A 6173-nucleotide genomic window follows, 5' to 3' on the forward strand; every position below is an offset into this window, starting at 1 on the left:
TACTCCATCTATTCCTTTCTCGCTGTCGTTCTTCTCCCACACCCTGTCGCCTCTCTGTTTCGTGAAGGTCAGGAGAATTGTAATTTACACACTGTCATACACAGGAACAATATGGGACTTTCATTTTACTTCCTTATAAAACCATGTTTTATAGTCTCTGACTTCGTTACAAACAACACCCACTCCACAGCATTTACCTAAAACAGATCTTTCAGGGCCAGGCACGCAAATGCAAAATGGGTTAACTGCATAGTCGGTGTATTCCTTCTGGCACTCACACCTTGCATGGGCCAAATAACCTCTTCCTTGTCATTCTCCCCTGTGCCAGTACTGCATAGTATTTGGGCCAAATGACATGTGATGCAGGAAATCCATGACCCGATTTCCTAGCTAAAGCACAGATGCAAGATGTAAATCTAAAAAACAGATGAAAGAGACATAAACTGGCTTGGGACAGCAGTGCTGGGGAAGAGGTTTATTAACCCTTTCCCGTGAGCTGTTTTCCTGATCCAATTTGCCTCCCCCTACCTACTAATAGCCTTGGAAAGTACAATGCAGGTAATCATTCCCCCCCCCCCCCCGGCGGGGCTAGTAGCAACTTCTTCAGGAGACAATTTGGATCAGAGAAATGGTGTGAGAGAAAGGGTTAAACACCCCTCCCCCCGGGACTGCTTCCCTGAGCCAAATTGGGTGGACCCATCCCCTTTGACTGCTTTGATGCTTAAAAACGAGAGAGATCCTATCATGGATCTTCTGTGCCATATGTAGTCTGGCCCTTTGCCAAGCTTTATAAGACCACCTAGACCTGGGTCTTCTCTGTAACAGCTGGATATCACCACCAGGTATGGGTGTTGGTGAGGTTACAATCATTCCTTGCCTCTTGGTTTTGTGGGCTTCGCATCTACTTCTTAGCCATCCAAATAATGCTGACCTTAGAAGTTTGCACATCAAAATTATTATTCACTTCTCTGTGCATTTTTTAAAAGCATGCTGAGGCAGTGGAGGGCATTTCACAGTACAAGAGGACAACAACTGAAAAGTTTCTGCTGCTCCTTATGGGTACTAATCTTGCATCCGCAAGAGATGATACCGTCCGTGGGGCGTACCTAGCAGATCTTAACCATAGGATGAGGTGGTTATGTTTAATCCTATGCTGTCTGCATTATATTGTAAGACGCTTTCATTGGTCTACATTCCAGCCTTTTGATTGTCCAAAGTAACATTTATTTATTTATTTATCAGTAATATTATTATTATTTATTTATTACATTTCTATACCACACCATAGTCTCTGATGGCTTACAAAGATTAAAAACCATTAAAATACAGTATATAACATTTACAAACTATTTACATAAAAACACACAAACAGACAGTATACACAAAGATGACATATATCTAAAAACAACTTTGAGCAATCGACCATAACCATAAGACAAATCCAGGACCAATTAAAAACTCATCATATTCTGCCAGATGCCTGAGAAAAGAGAAAGGTCTTAACGTGGCGCTGAGAAGATAACAATGTCAGTGCCAGGTGGGCCTCATTGGGGAGATCATTCCACAATTGGGAGGCCACCACTGAAAGGTATTCACCCTTGTTGCCACCTTCTGAGCCTTCCTCAAAAAAGGCATCCGGAGGAGGACCTTAGATGCTGAGTGTAGAGTACAGGTTGGTTGATGTTGGGAGAGGCGTTTAATATAATAACATCCCTAAGCAGTTCACATATAAATATTAAAAAATCACATTTAAAGTAGACTATTCAAAACAATTCCAGTTATAATAACAGTACAAACCAATACAAAGAGCAATAAGATGAAGCAGCATATGATTAATTGCAGTTAGTTACAAGCTAGAGAAAGACTGGGTGAACATGTGTGTTTTCAGGAGGTATTTGAAACATGCCACATTTTCTGCCTCCCGAACCAGGGGAGGATTTTCCAGAGGGTGGGCGCCACCACCGAGAAGGCGCCCTGTCCATATAATACATGGTGACATTCTGTTGGTCATGGGACAATCAGCAAGGCCTGCTTTGAAGATCCTAAAGGTCGGCTGAGTATGTATATGGGAATACAGTCTGCTAGATATCCTGATCCAAAGTTGTTTAAGACTTTGTATGACAACAACATCACCTGGAACGTAGCTCGGTAGCTACTAGGCAGCCAGTGCAGTTCTTTTAACACAGGCGTTATGTGAACATAGCTGGGTGTCCCAGTGAGCACCCTAGCTGCTGCATTCTGTATTAGCTTCAGCTTCCAAACCAAGCGCAAGGGTAGCCCCACATAGAGCACATTACAGTAGTCTGACTATGAGGTTACCAATGCATGGATCACCATGGCTAGGCCGTCCTCAACCAGGAACAGTCATAGTTGGTGCACCAACTGAAGCTGGTCATGGGCGCTCCGGGCCACTGAGGTCACCTGGGCCTCCAGTGACAGAAATTGATCCAGGAGCACCCCAAAATGACATACTTGCTCCTTCAGAGTGAGTACAACCCTATCCAGAACAAGCAAACAGCCCAATTTCCAGACCTGGGAACTGCCCACTCTCTGCCTTATCAAAATTCAGCTTCAATTTATTAGCCCTCATCGAAGCCATAACTGCATCCAGGCATGGGTTCAAAATGTGCATGGCCTCTCTCAATTCAGGGAAATCGAGCCGGGTGTCATCAGCATACTGGTGATACCTTGCCCCAAATCTTCTAATGACTGCTCCCAATGGCTTCATATAGATATAAAATAACTCTAGGGACAGGATGGTGCCCCGTGGCACCCCACAATTCAGCTGCCAAGGGGCTGAGGTGCAGTCACCCAATGTTATTCTCTGGAACCAGCCCCGCAGGTAAGACCTGAACCACTGTAGAACAGTGACCTGGTTTGCACAACAGAAGGGTGGTTAATAAGCCACAGTGGCCTGTTAACCACCCTGTGTGTGCTGGCCCAGTTCACATAATTACCCTCACTGGCCATGGTTTGTCGTAACGTCCGAACCTGGCAAGGATGGGTGGTTGGGGTGATTAACAAACTACCCAGAACCCATGGCCTGTTGAAGGGTTGCTGGGTGGTTTGTTAGCCACCCTAACCATGCACCCTTGCCAGGTTTGGACATCACAAGCCACGCCTGACAAGGGTAATTATGTAAATCGGCCCAGCACATGCCTAGCATGTGCAGGGTGGTTAACAAGCCACTATGCCTTATTAACCACCCTCATGTCGTATAAACTGTCCTAGTGTCTCCAATTCCCAACTCATGGAGGTGATCCAGGAGGATACTGTAAAATTTATTGAACTGGGTCACAACATCAGCATCTTTCCAGTTTTCTAGCTAGAACCTTGCTTCCACTGGGTCTTGATAGCCTTGCTTTGTACCCTCTTCTCTGGTCAGACCTTCCTGATCCTGCTGTTTTTGCCTGCTGAATCCCATCAGTCTGCCATTGAGTGCTTCTGCCCTGCCTTATGGAGCATCTCTATACCAGCCTAAAATCCCGCATTTAAAATGGGGCTTTCTGCTTCCATTTTAAATGCAGGATCACAACGGACTCCTTTTACACACACTTCCTTTCCCCCCTTTCCCCCTCCTCTTCCCCCTTATCTGAGTCTTCCATATGTTTCATTATACAGCTGCTAGATGGCGCTGTGGTCTAGCTCCTCTTATTGCAGCTTTTCCTTTTTCATGGAGGGAACTCGCACGGTCCTCAAGTGTGGTAATTTGATAGCTCATTGGGCTTCTTCACACAGAGCTTTTATCCTGCTATTGAGATTGCTCACTCACAGAAGTTGGCAAGTCCTTTAGATGATGTTGTGAACCTCCAGGGCACATCCAGAGGTATTTCCTGGTTGTTGTTCAGTCATTCAATCATGTCCGACTCTTCGTGACCCCATGGACCATAGCACGCCAGGCCTGGTTATTCCATCTCAAAAAGATCCAGAAATAATGAGCTATCTATTTAAGTCGGGATGTTGCACTATTAAAACAGCCACTAGATGGCGCTGTTTCATGAGTTCTATGGAATCTTAAACATTAAAAGCTTCTCCTCTCAGCAATCACATGGTCGCCCATGTAAATGGGGAAAGGCTCCACAATGGGAGGGTTGTGGGTTTTTTCTTTAATGTAAAGGCAGCCATTATCTCTGATCTTTTAAAAAATTGAATAAAGGTCATTTAGTGTGGGAGACACCCTGGAGGTTGACAACGTCATAAATTGAATAAAGGTCATTTCGTGTGAGAGATACCCTGGAGGTTGACAACGTCATCGAAAGGACCCACAAACTTCCGTGACTGAGCAATGTCAATAGCAGGATAAAAACTCCACTAGGAGAAGTCCATTTAGTATACTTCTTGGTTATAGATTCTCGCTAAATTTCTTTGCCAGCTATTATTACTCCAAGAACTCCTTGTGGCCAGATGGATCTCCTTGATCAGGGGCACAACAATTTTAACAGCCCGAGGACTGAAATCCATTCCGAAGAAGTTTCCAGGGACCACATTCCAGTAGTGGGAGGAGCTCTGGAAGTTTCCAGAGCAATACGGCAATGGAACCAATTACCTGGGGAGGTGGTGGGCCCTCCCACACTGGAGGCCTTCAAGACGAGGCTGGACAGCCATTTGTCAGGGATGCTCTGACTTGGATTCCTGCATTGAGCAGGGGGTTGGACTCGATGGCCTTGTAGGCCCCTTCCAACCCTACTATTCTATGATTCTATGATTCTATGAGCTAAAGGCAACTGAGATGGGGGCAAAGGCAAAATGAGCCTGATAGATGTGTGTGTAAATCTCTGCTCAGGCATGGAACTCATGGCCTTGGGCAAGTGATGACCTACTAGCTTAGCCTATTTCACGGGTCTGGTGGGGAGATAAATGGAATAACCCCATATATGCCCCCCAAGCAGTTAGAAGAAGAGTGACAAGTGTGGTAAGTTCCATGTTAGTCTGTTGCAGCAAACATTAAATTAACCCATGCATTGTGGCATAATCTTCTCACTTCAGATGCAAGAGCCCACTTCATCAAACATAATAAGCAAATAAATATGGCCATTTGGCTTGACCACGATTATACCATGATCTACATTTAACATAAAACAAAAGCAGCCTTTCAATTCCATAAACTTTTGCTAGTTATGATGCCTTCATGTTGATTTTCCCTTGTGTATATCCCCACATGCTAGTCAATAACTGCTACATTTAGTTAACTGCTAAATAACTGCTACAATTTTTGTACACGTCCTCCCTTAATATGCTGCAGTTCCCCAAACAATATGTGAAAATGCCATACCAAATTCGACTGAAGTCAATGGGAGTTGTTTTTTTTCATATACCTGACTTTGGTGCAAATCCCTGAATAGCAAGTATGCAGGATTCCCAAAATAGTATTGTGTTTCTCCTGAAGTTGCTTTCATCTCCAGCTCTGTGAATTCCTTACAGTGGCTTGAACTGGGGAGGAGTTTTATGACCCACTGTAAATTCTGTTGTGTAACAACCCAAGATTAATAACTGTAAATCAATTTATCATTTAGGACCATAAAAACATAAGAAGAGTCATGCTGGATCAAACCAAGGTCCATCTAGTCCAGCATTCTGTTCACATAGTGGCCTACCAGCTGCCCATGGGAAACCCACAAGCAGGACATGCGTGCAACAGCACCTTCCCGCCCATGTTCCCCAGCAACTGGTGTACTTAGGCATACTGCCTCTGATAATGGAGGTAGCTCATAGCCATCAGGATTAGTAGCCAGTGATAGCTGTTTCCTCCATGAATTTGTCCAATCCCGTTTTAAAGCCATCCAAATTGGGACCATCACTAAATCTTGTGGAAGTGAATTTCATATTTAATTATACACTATGTGAAGAAGTACTTCTTTTTATCTGTCCTGAATCTCCCACCAATCAGCTTCATAGGATGACCCCGGGTTCTAGTATTACGAGAGAGGTGCAAAAATGTCTCCCCATCCACTTTCTCCACACCATGCATAATTCTGTACACTTCTATCATGTCTCCCCTTACTCCCCTTTTCTCCAAGCTAAACAGTCCCAGATGTTATAACCTTTCCCCATAGTGGAGTTGCTCTAGCCCGTTGATAATTTCAGTTGCCCTTTTCAGCACTTTTTCAACTTGACAATATTCCTTTTTAGGTGCAGTGACCAGAACTGTACACAGTATTCCAAGTGTGGTTGCA

The sequence above is a fragment of the Heloderma suspectum genome, chromosome 4 (genome assembly GCF_057233095.1).
Source record: "Heloderma suspectum isolate Gila_16-S chromosome 4, 16-S_ref, whole genome shotgun sequence".
Taxonomy (NCBI): Eukaryota; Metazoa; Chordata; class Lepidosauria; order Squamata; family Helodermatidae; genus Heloderma; species Heloderma suspectum.